The 17,390-nt window shown below is 40.7% G+C and overlaps 1 protein-coding gene across 1 annotated transcript in view; it reads right to left on the bottom strand.

Annotated features, from left to right (window-relative positions):
- Positions 1 to 15,130, bottom strand: part of syt1a (synaptotagmin Ia) — an 82,005-nt gene extending 66,875 nt beyond the window's left edge. The window contains exons 1-2 of the mRNA XM_080051030.1: positions 15,067 to 15,130; positions 14,831 to 14,953 (exon numbers count right to left, since the gene is read on the bottom strand). The gene's annotated coding sequence lies outside the window, so the exon portion shown is untranslated. The remainder of the gene's footprint in view (positions 1 to 14,830; positions 14,954 to 15,066) is intronic.
- Positions 15,131 to 17,390: the final 2,260 nt, after the last annotated feature.

Genomic DNA, 17,390 nt, shown 5'->3' with positions numbered 1-17,390 from the left:
ATTTAATAGAGAAAGGCAAGCTCAAAACTGTAGAACTGGGTGAAAATTCAATATTGTTTGTCAACGTTTCATTTTGTTTTAAAGGTTCTACTGGGAACTTTTTTTTGGGGGGGGGGTTTAATTTTTTTTTTACAACAAGAACACAAACAACTGTCTCCGGGCTCGATTGAAATCAAAATACATCACACAAAAAACAATAAGCTTTCTCATAGAAATGCACAATAGAAAGAAAAAAAACGTCCTGGGCCAAGGCCAACAAAGAATTAAAATTATCTATGAAAGAATCCCAATTCCTGGCAAATTTACCAGCACAGCCCCTCACTGTCTTTTTTTCGAATTAAAAAAATAACATAACGTCTAGGGGATTTCCACATAAGTAAAATACGGCGTCTTGCCAGAATGGAAGTGAAGGCTAATGTTTCTGATTGTAAGGATGAAATATGGGATTGTTGAGATGGGGTTCCAAATATTGCAATGAAGGGGTCTGTTTTAATTTGGGCTCCTAGAACCTGTGTCATGATTGCAAAAAATTTGTTCCAGAATCTGTTTAGTCTGGAACAATAAAAAAACATATGACTCAAGATACAAGAAGAGGTGTGGCAGCAACATTGGATCACATTGGTCAGCAACATTTGGATACATTTCAGACAGTCTGGATTTGCTAAAATGGACTCTATGTAACACTTTAAACTGTATAAGCTGCAGCCTGGCACAAGGAGAAGATGAGCGTATACTATGCACAGCCTTATCCCACCATTGATCAAGCTCCCAAGCATTTTTGCTTTTGACAGCGGAATTGTTTTCCAGAGCCATGAGTTTGTCATAATTCTTAGATATTAGTGATTTCTGTTGGGGTTTTAAGGTCAGAAAATCTTTCCATGGTTGGTTAGTAGAAAGGGAGGGATAACATGAAAGAAGAGAAGAGGCACAATGCCTGATTTGAAAGTACATAAATAAATGGGGTGTAGGTAAGTTAAAATCTTTGGACAGGTCTGAAAAAGTAGCACAAGTGCCGTCTTTATAAAGGTCTCTGAAAACTTTAATGCCTCGATTTTGCCATAACATGTAGGAGATATTCCCAACAGATGGGGGGAATAGGTGATTGTTCACTATGGGCATCATAGTGGATGCAGACGAAAACTTAAAATGGTGCCTAAATTGGAACCAAATCCTCAGAGTGGATTGCACAATCGGATTCTTTGTGAAAGTAGAAGGATTAATGGGCAATGAAGATGTGAGTAAAGCCGCGAGTGTAGAGGAGAAACACGACTGGGTCTCAAGCTTACACCATAATAGTTCGGGAGATTGAAGCCAGTAAGTTAATTTATGTATTTGTGCTGACCATTACTGGGAACTTTTAAATATTTCTGAAACACCGTCTAATTTTTCCCACTGATGATCATAAATTACATGTAACAGCAAACGAGACCCTAAGTGCAAAGAATGCTATTTTTATATACAGTAGTTTTTCTTAATGCTTTCATCATGGATACACTCGCCCAGGAACAACAGCTGTCGTAGTAAAAACACTACCGTTTTTGTCCAAAGGGTGTGCAACTGAAAGTTCCTCGGAGCACCTTTAAATAGTGCGTCCAAATTATTATACATTTCGTATGTACTGTACATTTTTGGTGTGATATTTTGTAACAATGAGATGGAAAACAGCAGGGTATAATTGTCATTCAGATATCAGCAATGTATAGTTGTTGTGAGCGAGAATCCTATTTGCCTGGATAGTCTTGTAATGCATTTATCATTATCCACTCAGAGGCAAGGTGAAGGGCTGGAGTCCAGTTCCTGTGAGGGACAGGTGGAGGGGAGAGTCATACTGAGAAGTTGAAAGGACGCTGTGAAGAATAGATAGATGTAGCCAGAGTTTTCTTGGCCACAGTAGGACATCCACCTGTGAGCTCAAGCTGCAGAAATCTTATTACAACCCCTCCTGAGGACAGAAAACTTTCCACCGCCATGCATGTCTCTTTGACTTCTTCTGAAATCCAATATGAACAGACTGTGCCTGGGAATCAGCTAGTTTAGTTTAGCTGTGTTAGAAACTTTGGCTGCGTTCCAATACCCATATACTTGCTATTTAGTGTGGTAAAAAAGTACTGAAGAAGTCCCAATTCTTTTTGTAAGATTTAGTATTCTGAAAAATAGCCGGATGTCTACTAAATTGAGATTACAAGTGTTGAAAACAGTCACTTCGGCATTGATGGAGCCTCCGTACGAAAACAACCACGGATGCAACGGATATAAAAGCAAGAGGCAAGATCAAGGCACAATGTTTTTTCGATGCCTACTGCAGGCCAGCTAGATTATTTTCATGGTCATATGAAGTATGTAGAATAGAAAAAAGAAAGAGTATGCAATTTGGAACGCAGGGTATATCAATTATGAACACAGACATACATTACTGCCCTGATCCATCTGCATAAGCTGCTTAAGCATACACACACAACGCCGGTAGAGTTTATTATCACACCACAATCAAACCATAACACATTTCATCATTAGAAGGCAACAGAGAATGTCAGTCATCGGGGGTGTTGTGATCTCTGGACCATGTGGTGTGGAAACGGCGCTCGAAGGGGGGCGACCCTGAACCCTTCTAAACTCCACCCGCCCGCACTGCGCTGCCTCGGGCCACAAAACAAGCTCAACAGCTCCCAACACACGAACAAACACACAATATGCCCAACACACACACACACACACACACACAACAAAAGACATGACTCGGAGCGCTGTCACCACTCATCACGCTGACACAAAAGAGGATGCTAGCAGCTCGGATTCTGTGAGTGGTGTAATAATGTGAACACAGACATGATAGGATACTTTCTGGATTGCCAGGGGACGAATATAGGCCCAGTTGAATGGGATCAATGATAGGAATCGATACAGACAGGGTGCCATGATGAGTATTTAAAGCTATAGCGCGTAACTTTTTTCCTATGAATGAATGTTGGTTATATTCAAGCTATTTCCGAACCAGTGGACACAAAGTTGATTGAGCCTATCAGCTCCACAAGACTCTCTCTGTATTTCGCAGTATGGCAGTGTTTATGTACAAACTGGTGTCGCCCCCCGAGCTCAGAAAAAAATCCTAAGATGCTCTCAAGAAATGTTGAATATACTGCTAAGAATAAACCTGGACGTACAGCTGAAGGTATAAAATCCATGCGCGAGATTTCTTACCTCGTGTAGATTTTGTTTTTGTAATTATTCAGAATTCCACATTGGGGCAGCAGAAGATACGCACTATAGTTTTAAAAGCACAGAGGAGCCTGGTGTTATAATGACCAGATAAGTCCTCGAAAGTCCTTGGATTTTGTGAAGAAGCCGGAGCTGATAAAGCAAGTTGCAGAGAAAGACACACCTTTAAATGTAGCGTTTGAGTGTAAAGGCGTGTGATACTGAGCAGTTTGAGCCATTTTGAGCAACATTTCTTAAAGAGACACATGTAAGATGACAGAAATGTGTGGATATATATGTTTAAGTGACCAGCTTGCACCACACACTGCGCTGGAAGGCTATATTCCCTCCTTAGTGCCAGTCAAGCTTACTAGAGCGTGATGCGGGCCGGACGGATTGATTGATGGACATAAGGGGAAAAGGCAGGTGGGGTAAGAAATGTGCACAGGAGAGAACTAAAGGTTACACACTGCCAGCGAACTGTCTGGTGCATTCAAGTACAGCCAGTGATTTGTTCCCTTAAAGCTCTTACATTTTCAGCTCGACCAACATTCTGCTTCTCGTCCAGGAGTAGGAAACATGGAAAGAATAATGTGACTGACATTTTCAATTTTTTTTTCAATTACAGAACTGTTGTAAGCATTGACCTCCATTCATTTAAAAAAAAAACATTGTGAGTTGTTTTCTACGTTGTATTAATGTATGCCTGTGTCACATATGATACATGCAAGTTTTTGATGATTGTTCGCAAAACAAATTTGAAAAATGTAATTACATGTTCATCAGTGTGCAGTACCGTGTAGCAATTACCGTCCACTGGACTGGACTGACACATTTGTGAACATTGGACATTATAACAATTTGTGCAATAGTGATACAAGGAAATTAATATCATACGAAAGCCTGCTTGGAGACATGCAACAGTGGATTTTGAATAGAGTGATTTTTGCATTTGCATTTTGCTATGGATTCACACTGGAGCTTTATTTCTGGTGATGAATCAAAAGGGTTTTACCAGCTCCCATATTACGGTCCCTATGGCTTAACAGTGTGAATTTTAAAGGCCTTATAATGACCTTAGATGTAGGGATGGGGCCGATCCGGTCCAGTATCGGTCCGATATGGCCGAAATATGCGTATCGGATATCGGACTGTCAGCTCCGATATAAAAAAATAAAATATAGGGGAGAATGGCCTAAGTTGTGCATTTTGGAAGTTTACTTTGCAGGTAAAACCATTAGATCTGCTAGGCCTTGTTTAAGAAAATTGTCCTTCAATCTTTGTCAACTATTTACTTTATTTACTTTAAATACAAATTAAATAAGTGATTGTCTAATGGATTTGTCTTGCATTACAGTTTATGAGATATATATCAATGGCACAATTCACCCCATGGTATTCTCTCCAACCGCACAACTTACACCACACCGGGGGCAAGTTGTGCATCAAGACAACTTTTTTCCCGAAAGCTATTTCTTCAACAGTTTATTCCAGATCCAAAGTTTTTATTGACAGGGATGCACAACACCCTGAAATATATGTACATATTTGAGTTGGAGACTTTACTGTCAAGGCCTTACTTTAAAGTCACTTTGAGTGAAAAGTTGCACAACTTAGGCCACTCTCCCCTATATATTTTTATTTTATTTTTTTATTTTTTTACTCTGAAAGAGCGAACAAGCCTGTGCGAGCATGCGCCGACGTTCGGTGGAGGGAGAGAGGACACCACTTTCTAGTTTGACATACAGTACATATCAGTTTGTTTGTTTGGTTAGCCAGTGAGCTAACCAAAGCTAACCCAAGTCAAGGAAGTGGAGAGGCTTCTGCACTGTGACAAATTCTACTATGTAAAATACAGCCAGAGAGAGAAAGACTGTGCAGACAAACACACCACCAAATATTCTACTGGGGCAGAAGTGATCATTGAGAAGGATTATTTTTGTGTGACTCTATAATTGATATTTTCATTAAACTATTGCATAGTCTGCCTTAAAGATAAACCTATATGCATTTGTGTATATATCTTGCTCTTTTAAATTAGAATTGCTTAAGCATTCCTAACCTTTCACATAACATCACCACCAACATTTTTTTTTAATAATAATTAGGATATCGTATCGGACAGTATCGGTATTGGCCAATATCCAAAACCCAGATATCGGATCGGAACTAAAAATAGTGGATCGGTGCATTCCTACTTAGATGATATAATAGGGGACGCCTTATTCAACATAACATAGTTAAACAGACGCAACTATAAAAAATATGCAATTGTCACAACAATCAGCAAAGGGCCAGTTTTGACAAATTGGTTTTTAAATGTTATGATGAAATAAAATGCAAAACTCCAGTGTGCAGTTGCAAACAGTTACAACATTATTGTTGAGATTTACCCTCTAACAGGTTATCTTTGCCCCCCCGTACACTCACCTTCTAAATACACTTGAGTCCCGAGGGGCAGGCTCTAACCACACAGTGAGTGTTGGTGGACATGGTAAATTAGCAGAGTAGTCGGTGAATGTCAAAATTGAGCCAATGTAATCCAGCTGCGCTCTCTCTCTCTCTCTCTCTCTCTGAGCATTCTGGGTAATTTGTTTCTCCCGAGGCTTTATCATATCAGGAGCCACAAAGGTTATTCATACTGACAGTCACTGCACAGAGAGGGTAAGAGACGGTCAGACGGGTTTCGGGCGATAAAGAGACAGTGGAGGAGAGAAAGACATGATATACACTATGTGGAGGATGAGTTTTTTTAAATAATTGTGTTATTAATCTAATAACACCGAAGAGGAACTTTCAAATGTTAATTTTTATGGCAGCTAGACTGAAACAGCCTGTGTGTGCCTGGTCGGTACAAAATCAAACTTGTATCTGCTTCACCATCGTAATAGTAACATTATTAATCTTACTAAGATCCCTTTCTAAATACTATACATATACACTCGCTTCTTTAACAAGCAGCCTAGGGTGCTGGTTTCATCAAAAAAAAGAACAAACTTTTCAACTGTCCCGCTAGAATCAACAAAAATTCAAAGTTCCTTGTAGCTATATTTTATTTATATAGCCCGAGCCTATTTTCAAAAATAGCCATTTGCCTAAGCGGGCTCACAGTCTGTACACAATATGACACCCTCTACCCTAAGACTCTATAGGCTCGGTTTTTCACACCAAGATGCGGTCTCAGGTAATATATTTCAAATGTGGAACACTGTTGGATTTTGTTCACTGGCCTTCAAATTTTTCAAGGCACAGTGTGTCCTTCAACCCCAAAGAAAAATTCAGTCACGACTTTTGGCAGCGGATGAAGGTGACGACGGATGAATAATGCATGAGCTCAATGTGCTGCCTGCCGTTAATCACAATGATCTTGCACATTGCTACATCCCCCCCACCCCCACCACACACACACACACACACACACACACACACACAAAACACACCATTCTCCTCTGATCTGAGCAGGTGATGTGAAATCGGAAGTTGGACACTGCATGGGCACTGATTGCGTTTGACCAGGCTACTTCAAACCTGGTCAAATGTCAATTTACACTCCCACAGAGAAGTCTTTTTGCATGCCCCACTTGCCTCTCTGTACTCCCTCTTCTCATAGAAAACCCTGGAAAGCTCTGACGTGCTTCTCTCTTCGCTCCCTCAATCGTACATTCGAAGACATAGAGCATGCATACGGTGTTCAATTGCGAGGGTGTGGGTTCACTGCATGCCCTTGCAACTGTTAAAGTTGGAGTCAGCAATACTTGCTTGTTGTCAAAATCACTTTCTAACTAAATCTGCATGTATCCCCTTATGGCCGGTCCGATGTCTGTACTTTTATAAAAAGTGTTATACTGTACACAGCCTAGACTCTGTAAGCTGGTATGTTAACAAAGGGTAAACAAAGGTGCCCAACGTGGCTAGGAACATGCCCATTTACGGGCCTATAGGCTGTGTATTAACAATGGATTTATTTTCAGCGCACACACAGGTAGCAGATTGTGAGGAGATATTCACAGATTTGGACCAAAAAGTGATTTTGACAACAAAAACAATCTCCAGAATGACTGACTCCCCCTTTAAAGCCCTAGCGAGACACATCTGTAATGGGATCTGCTCTTCCCACAGTGGCCCACCGTGATGGGATAACTGATAATATACTCCCAAGTGAACATCTTAACTCAGATCAGTGATTAACCTCCATTTACTTTACAGCCATGGTCTCCTTCAGGGCCCGTCAATGAACCAAAGGAGATGAGGGAGGTTTTAGGAGAAAATGGCCTGATTTCAAGATAACCTCCATGGCTCTTTTTGCCTTCCTGTGACAGCCCTTTTAACATGATAGATCCTTTAATTGCAGTAAACCACCATTGATTCGAAGATTACAGATAAGACCCTGCCGTTGTAAAAGAAGAAAATCTTTTTTCTTCTTCTCCGGGAACACTTTACAGTATACGAGCACAAAAGGGCAAAAGATTGTGTTTTGACCTTGTTGCTTCATTGGATGGCCGGTGAGAAAAAAACACAAGGCTTTGATTGGAACAGTTACCCAACAAAAGAAGAGGAGGGTAAGATAAGTCTAAAATTGTTTTTTTTAGTTTTCACCAGAAAAGGAAGGTCAGTTAACGGACATGTAATGCTGCGCACAGAAACAGGAGCGTTTAAAAAGGTGGGACAGGGTCAGTGGGCTCCACATATAGAATCTGAATTTAGCCGAATTTTCTTTATGTACGTGGAAACAATATTATGGACACTGTGTACATTTTTATTTCTTTATGTGCCTGGTAATTTAGCATTTTACACCTTCATTCATACTTATTACATTGTTAACCTTCCTGTCCTTTGAAATAATGTTTTAATAGTATATTCTTTCAACCTTTTCTGACTATAACACAAAATGAAAATTATGGTGTAAACAGTTCTCAAAGAAAATCTTTATTTCTTTTGCAATTAATTCCTTTTTTATCATAAGCTGTCGAACACAAAACAAAGCTTTGCTTTGTGCTTTAAACTACTGAAAAGACCTGTTGTAGTTGCTATGCAACAAATAAATATGTGTGAGGTGCGCAGCTACTCTTGAATTTATTTTCCTTTTAACTTCCAGTAACCTGGAGGGGAAAAAATGGCACTTTCTCTGTGCTGTCAGCTGTGCCCCCGTGCCTCTCTGTAAATGGAGGTCTCTGGTGGATACGCAGCCTTCTGTGGAGTCTGTAGATGTTACTGATAAAAAATAAACTCGCAACACGCCGATTTACACAGCGCACTGACAGGGACGACAGCCACGGCGTAGCGAGATGGAAAATAATATATCCCTCGCTCCAACCGCGTCGCCACCCCTCCTACCCTTCATCACTATTCTACACTTGACGCCCAATTCACAACTCTCTCTTCATGTGCCCTATACCCCATACCTCCTGTCATCAGGGTTACCTTTTGCTTGGTACCAGTATTTCTCGGCTATTAGAATGGGTTTATCGAAGGGACTGTTTACTTTTAAACACTTTGAAACGTCGACTTTTAAACTTCAACATAACATACTGTAATATCATACCTCACTAGCTCAGCATGGTTTTATGCACATCACTTATATAGCATTCAAACTATATTTATGTATTGATTGATTTCTTCCACTTCTAAGCATATTTGCTGTATCTGATATTTGATTTTGTTGAGTGACGTTTGTGTCCTGTGTTTATGGCACAACCTGCTGCTTATGACTACAATAAATTGCCTCTAGTGGGATTAATAAAGTTGAATTTAATCAAATTACTTAGAAAAGGCACCTTCCAGAGGTGGCAATAGTGGCCTCTGTGGTCATGTCAAAGCACATGTGTGGACTCTCCTTAACCCTGTCTATTTGACACATGGATATGAACTTGCGGTGGCATGTCTGACCTGCCATACATGCCTGTTTTCACACTGGGACAGTTTATTAGCTCTGGCTAACACCTAGCCTACACAGACACCTCAAGAAAAAAGTCACCACACTTTATTTGGCGTTGACAGTGAAAAGGGGGGGAAAAAACGGCCATTCAAAGGGGGAGGAGCCTGAATGCATGGATGCATCCCATTTCATGACACTGTGGAGCTGAACAAACACAGCCCGCACGTGCAGTGCCACTTGCCTCTTTTTCTGGCCCGTGTTATTAACACACCAGTGGAAAACACTTAACTCATGCCTATTCAATTATGCTAATGCACACATATACAAAACGACCCCCGGTTAGTTATTAGCTGTCTCAATTAGGGGACATGTGTATGGGGAAAGAGGTTCGGCAGAGAGGAATGAAGGAGGAGTGACTGGTGGTTTGCTGTCCACTGGTGATAACTGAAGCCTTAAGGCTTTCAATCTGTATTCTTGTCCCTGGTCTTGTATTGTATATTAATCGGATGCTGAATATGGTGCACGAGAATTGTATGTGACTGTGTGTGTTGGTTGTGCTTTTTTTATAATAGTGCTGCTTTCTTGACCAGAACATTCTTGGAAAAGAGATATTAATCTAAAGGGATTTTACCTGGTTAATTCAATTGTATTGAGTGAGTGAGTGAGTGAGTGAGTGAGTGAGTGAGTGAGTGAGTGAGTGAGTGAGTGAGTGAGTGAGTGTGCGTGTGTGCGCGTATCCATGACATGAGTGTAAACACAGTAACAAAAGTGCTAAAAGATCAGAGAGACCAGACTACAATAAGCTTTTCGTCTAACAGCCTGCACCGTATTAACCGTTATCACACAAAATATGTAAATTACACCTCTAATTATTTCATGGAACTGGGTGCTTTATGCATAGCTCTAGAACTCACTGCATAGGTTATTTTAAAATGTTTATTATATCTGATGAGTGTACTCAACTTTAAATTATACAATCAAATGTGAATAATGGAGATGTACATTTTTATAATGCTTTGCACGTACAAACATGTTCAAAGAATGCATTCAAAATCAATACAATGGATCGCCGAAGCCATAACAGACTCATACGTCATGTTTGTAACAGCCAGAGCAGATTAATTGCGATGATTTTCGACTGTGAAATGAGGCATGTTGCTATGGGAGAGAGTGTTATTCTCGGTAGTGATACACTGATGCGGAGCTGAGCAAAGCTAAGAAGGAGGAAAAAAGGGATTTGTGTGGTTGTGATCTGCGCCAATGACGAACAAATCTGGTAATCTGTAATGTAATCAAGAGACAACTGCAGAGGAGTGACAAGCCCAAGAGGTGTTATTTCTTAACATAGACTGTTTCCATTAAGTAGTGGTTCCTGTGTTACTGGAATATTCAACATTCACATTATAATTCATTCCAAACTCTTGGTTTCCTACACAAGTGTGAAAGTGTTCTAGCTTTCCAAAAATAAGTGTAGCGACCATACCAATCGGCTTGGGTACTTGCATCTTGAAATACGTCATTAAGCAATTTTTTTTACGAGGCAACGTGTGCATATAACTTCCTTCTCCAATTTATATAATACATACAGTATAATATATCCATATCTAAACATTGAAGGCCTGACTCTGTATTGAACACCAAGGACAGCAATAGAAGCAAGTCCAGCTCTTTAGCATTATATCCCCTGAAAAAGTATGATATGCTGAATTTTAAAAAAATATAATAAATAAATCATCGCAAAAGCTTGGTTATGCAAACCCCTTTATAGATGTTGCACTGAAGTCTTGGCTGTGTGGCTTTCAGTACTGCCATATCTTCCCTGACCGACTGTCTTTCATGAGTTCAAATGTAAGCAAAGTTTATTGACATGTATTTGAACCTACAAAGTATAAACCATTATTAAAAGCTGTGGCATCTGTAGGGAGAGTGAATTGTGAAGAAAAAAACCTGACTGTGAACCAACAGAGCTTTAATGCTCCAGTGGACTTCAGTATATGCACTGAGAAGCACAGCTCCTGTTTGTAAGCTTTGCACATTCGGCAACTTTTGTAATTATTTATCCAGCCTACCTGGTTAAGTAGTGAGCGTTCGCACAGTGTGGACTCGACTGATAATCAGTGTCGGTCCTTGAACACAAATAGATTAAAGCTAAATGTGTTTCCTGCTCCTCTGTTGTATAGTGCCTACTGCAACCCAAACATGTGTAACCAGTAACTCTTCACATTATTATACAATTGTCATATGAATAAACTTTAACATTGTTTTTGATGCAGTGGTAATTTTTGAGATCTTTGGCTATTTTGCTTATATAACAACCTCTTTCATACTGTTAAAAATAAAAGGTCCAAAATGTACATTTAGGTGTTTATTTTACTAAACCTTGTGTGTTTACGTCTGTACATTTCACCTATATAACTGTCTTTAACGGCCATTATCTAGCAGCTTGGACCTTGTTTGTGTCTGAAAGAGGCAAAACAAGCCCGGCCGTCTCAGCTACACACCCTGTTTGCTTCAGAACTGTCACATTGTCATATGTGACAGTGTCATCTACAAAGGGCCGGGGGGCTGGAGGCCTGGATGCAGCCCTTAGATGGAAACCAAACATGACTGTGTTTGGTGCTACAAAGGCTATCACCCCCGCCTCACGAAGCGGAATCCTAGTCCTTAGATTTCACTCAAATGGGTGGATTCTTAATACTGCATGAGACGAGACACAGCAGGTGAATAGTGTAAAAAAATCAGCAAATAGATATCATCATGAAACTTTGCCAGTTGATTACTTACATTAAAACAATTTTTTTTTGTATTACAATTTTCTTCCCGAAAAACGTGAATAAATATGATAATTCAGGGATATCTGTAATTATGCATCTCTTTAAATAACAAAAAATCTAGATGTTGGATAAAGCCAGAGTTAAAATCGTATCTTTTTACAACATATAAGAGTCCAAGGTTTTTATTGAACAGATATTTGGACAGGAAGGGCTAGGAATGGTTATGGAAAGTTTAGTTGATGTAAATATTTAGGACGTTGAGATTTTTGGTTCAGAGTAATGAAAAAATGTACGTTAAAGATGGTTGCATAGGAGAAATATACAGGCGCTAAACAGACATGGATGGTTAGGTAAAATAAACACCTAAATGTACATTTTGGACCTTCTATTGTTGTATGAAATAAGACATGTTATGGAAGCAAAATAGTTTTCGAAATAACGATGTTCTCGCCTGCAGTGTCTCTCAACTTAAGGCGACCAGTTGCATTTGTGACACAAAAGATGCAAGAAACCAAAAGCAATCCTCTCTTTCTGGCCCTTCCTTCATGCCTGTGTTTGTTTTTGAACATTCTGACCTACGCATTGTGAATGTGCATCCAGCTGGGATGTTGTGTGAAAAGAACGGCTGATCCTGCCCAGTGCTATATCTCTTTTCCCCCGGAGTAGAAAAAGGGGGAAAAGAGACAGCCAATCAGAGTGGACGAAAGCAATGAGTCACGACCAGAGCGCACAGTGTCCAGTGGACCGAAAGGGAGCTTGCCTTTGAAGCTCGGGGGCAAACGTCAATGGATGGAGTGTTCACACACACACACATACACACACAAACATACAGTACAGAAAGAGCATGTTGATTTTTATTTATTTTTTCTTAGGCGGCATAAATTACTTTTATCATATTAATTAGGATTCAGTATCATTTTGGTCTTTTCTACTAAACCTGTACAGCTTCTGCTCTTTTCTTTTCAAATTCTACGATCCAAGTCATTACTCTCACATGGTGCCACCCCTCTGTGACACTCCCAAGGTTGTGTGAATGTCAGCATACATCACTGCATACAACATTGCCTGGATTCAATGGCAATAATGGCAGGCTGAGCGGTGTCTAAGCTACTGTACATAATGTTAAAGTACAGTAAGTGTCACTCAAAGGCGGCGGTTAGACAAACAATACAACACATTGTGAATGGGCTGTATGGATGGGCTGTATGCATGGAGCTGATTAACTATTGATGCAATGGGAAATCTCACAGCTGGACCTCAAAGCACACGTCATGGATAAGCACACACACACGCATACACACATGCACACGCGCACACACACACACACACACACACACATACACACACACACGCACACACACACACACACACACACACACACACACACACACACACACACAACAATGCAAGTAGGTGCAAAATTGTACAAGCAAAGGATTAAATTGTCCTAAAAAAAATAATTAATTACTTCCATTAATGACTCCCGGTTTTACACATAAATCCAACCGTTACAATGGCTTGAATACGAGAGGTGAGCATATTGTTCAGGTCCACTATGGGATGTTCTCACTAATCCTCCTCTTTTTCTCCAGGGAGCTTTCTTTACAATAGGCTTGTAGGAGAATAAAGGGGTATGGCAGGTGGTGGAAAAGTAATAAAAAAATTGGAAGTGGAATCCGACTGAATTAGTTCTGCGTTTTCAAAAGGAGCTCAGGGCTGGCTACGTGTTGGGGCTTTCATGGCTACGTGTTCCAGCACAAGACAATGGAATCAAATAGACGGGGAGGCTATTTGAAGCTCCACACACAGTCTATATACCAACCTTCACCCCTTTCATGTTTCTAAATGAGAGAAACGGGCAGTAGAAAAAAAAAATTAGAAAGTGCAGTCCTCAGCCCTCTGGTTCTCTATAGTCTAGAGCCTTTTGTTTAATAGTCTACTGCACGTCAGTATGCGTGAATGGATCGACTAGTTCATTTCACTTGAATCTTGGATAATGAGGGGAGAGAGAGAGGGAGAGAGAGAAAGAGAGAGAGAGGGAGATAAGGAAAAAGACAAAAGGAGGAAATGACAAACAGCCGGGAAAGGCAGTGCACTGATTTGATTACAGTATAACTTCTCATTAAATGACAGACAAAGCCAGAGCCCCAGAGCAAGCACACAAGCAAGCCACGGTACATCCTACAATAGGTTCAACCGCTGAACTGAAATGTGTTTTTCTTTTTATCCTGAACTGTCTTCCTTTGACTATATAGAGCCTAGCCTAGAGGGGCAGCCACTGATCTACAACTCAGTCTAAACCCTGTGGGAGTCTTACTTAGCCTGTCACTATATCCATGGATCCTGTCAGCTGCACAGCCACATCAAGCCAAGTCCCTACACTCACAAATGTAGAGTCGAACCAATGGGCTTGCTCAAAAAACAATACTATTTGGAATAAAAACACAGTCACACAAAAGCAATATCCCATCATATACGTTATATTGTGTAGTAATGTGTCTGGTGAGATTATTTAAAGCCACAACTGCGAAAACAATGGAGTGAGATAAACAATGAAAAAGGCGCCCCAAGTCTTTCCAGTGTCTCCGAATGTATGTGATCTTGTCTATATGTAGTTTCCAGCAATGCCGGTCATGTGTAAATCTGACATATGTTATATCCTGCACTTCCTCCTACTACTACTCTTCCATCTATCCAACCGGAGTCTTCCCAATCACAATTACAGTACACAGTAGTGTCCCGTGAGCCATGTTTCGCAGGCACACACACACACACACACACACACACACACACACACACACACACACCACCACATCGTTAAAAACAGCGCGCAACACTCTCGCTCTCCATATCAAACAAAGCAACACCAGCTCAGAGCAGCTCTTGTGCCGTTTCACTGTGTTACTAACCACGCTTTGAACATCCACACACTACACTACAGTCCACTTGTGTGTGTGTTTTTTAGTTTTTAGTTTTGGTCTCTTACCTGGCAGCACGCTGTCTGTCTTCCTCCCGGTTCCTCTTTACAATTCCAGGTAAGGGTCGTTCAGAATCTGTGTCTAACAAGTTCTCCTGCTCTTGTTGCTGATTGAAAAGCTTCGATGTGGCACTTTAAGAAAAAAAGGAAAATACAAAAGGTTCAAAAAAGCAATGTGTCCCCCCTTATTTTTTTCCTTCTTTTCTCAAACACACACACACACAACGGGATCAAGAAGTACTCACAATCACACACTCGAAACACCTCAGTCAACAGCTCCGGCAAAGCTAAGCCAAGCCAGCAGCTCTCTCTCTCTCTATTCCTTATTCTGTATATCGCTGTCTCTCTCCGTGACACTCGCCTACTCTCTTCCCGCCCACCTATACTCCAGCCCCCTCCCCCTATTCTCTCTCCTTCTCTCTCTCTCTCTCTCTCTCTCTCTGTCAAAACAAATGCACATATCCCCCTGTATCTCTGACTATTTTCTGACACCCCCCCGCCCCCCCCACACACCCACTCACACTTTCTGCTCCGTAATATTGTCAAATAACAATGGAATGGCTACTATGAGTTGTGCATTTAGACATATATTCTTGTTTTCTTGTCATTCGTGGAGCATTTCAGGTTCTATGTTCAGCATAGTATAGTGTGATTGATGGATAATGGTAATGAGGCCTCCGTACTGTATATGATAAATCATTACAGTTCTAAAACCTCATTCACACTTATTATTCTCCGGGCACGTGCATGGATATATAGGACCCAAGTGGGGTTTACCGTAAGCCCCCTGCTATTGCGCCCCCAGAGTCAAAAAGTGCCCTAAAGTATAATTAGTAATAAGAAATACCCCACAAAATGCCACTCACGTGTCATTCTCCAGACAGGCAAGTCAAGGGCATTCCCAAAGCAAGTATATGCTAATGCTCTACTGCGTGCGCACACACACACACACACACACACACACACACACACACACACACACACACACACACACACACACACACACACACACACACACACACACACACACACACACACACACACACACACACACACACACACACACACACACACACACACACACACACACACACACACACACACACACACACACACACACACACACACACACACACACACACACACTTCGACTCTCTGCCCAGGCCAGATGTGGCACTGTGATCTCCCAGGGAAGTGGGCAAGCAGATTGGAAGGCAAAAAAGGAGAGAAATCGGTCTCATTTGAACCACGTGAAGGGACCCATTTTTATGGAAGTGTGGATGTTTAATGGTGCTTTCTTTGGCACGAGATGCAGAAGTACTTAGGCCTACTGCCAGATAAAGTTTGCAGGCAGCCATGAGAAGGTGGTGTGGTGATAAGCACAACAAACAGCCCTTTTATTACATCTAATAACTGACAATATGTAGATCTTAATACAGCAATGTAAATATCACCCACATGTTAAGATGTTAAGTGTATTACGGTTTTAAAGAGAACTTCATGTAGGCATTCATTGGTTCACTCATCAACTCGGGAGCAGCAAATGGCATCCGCTTGAAACAGTTACATCACTGGAAAACCGAGCACAATTTGTACAAAAGTTTGATTAAAAAATTGGAACCAAATTAAATGTTCTCTTTATTATTGCCAATGTCCTGCCCATATCAAACCATTCATTCTTGTTGTCTATTTGCTCAAATAAAACAAGCTTAACCATGACATGGTTTTGTATGCCTTTAAAGATCTGAGGTGCTGCTGATAAAAGGTAATACAAAAAAAGATAGATTTCCTTAGGCTGGCAAAGATCACACGACATGACCAAATCCCTGAGTAACATATGGCATGCTGAGGATACAGATGGAACGGAATGTTGGTGGTTGTTATGAAGGTCAATGTATGCTATTTTATGGCTTTCAACATGCAACAATATGCATGCCTAATATTATTAAATTGTGAATTATCTTTAACTGAGAATTTGCTTTCCATGATCATTGAATCAGTGAGGTCACACTACGCAGGGCTATTCAATAGGCGGCCCGCGGGCCAAGTCCGGCCCGCGAATGAATATTTACTGGCCCCCGCCTTGACTACAGACTGACCCAAAAAAAAAAAAAAAAAAAAATATTATTATTTATTTATTTTTTATTTTTTAAGTGGTGCACAATTAATGTACTAGCACGCGCGATGTGTGCTTTTGCATGGTCATAACTGCGCGAAAGGCCGTGATCTGCAGTAAATAAATGTGCACATGTGTCTCCAAGCGTTTCTCTATCAGCTGCTCTGTGTATGCAGCTTTGTGCGCGCGATTGTACAGCAGTGTAAGTGTATGGTCCATTATTTGTATTTAGTGTGTCTGCATAATATTGCACCAGTAGAACTTTGCTTTGTATTGTCTGCATGTTTGCACAACATTTGTACCTTCACATAGCAAACAAAATTGCACAATTGTAAAGTCAGTGTCTGTAGTTTTTTTGTATTCAAATAAGCAGTTTATTTCTGTACTGTGCATTGGCATCTTTGAGCAAAATACAGCCAAAATTTTCGCCGCATGACCCTGGACAGTGACCCC

Source organism: Ammodytes marinus (genome assembly GCF_949987685.1).
Source record: "Ammodytes marinus genome assembly, chromosome: 22".
Classification (NCBI taxonomy): Eukaryota; Metazoa; Chordata; class Actinopteri; order Uranoscopiformes; family Ammodytidae; genus Ammodytes; species Ammodytes marinus.
Note: the sequence above shows the minus strand (reverse complement) of the source record. Positions and strands in the feature narration are given on the sequence as shown.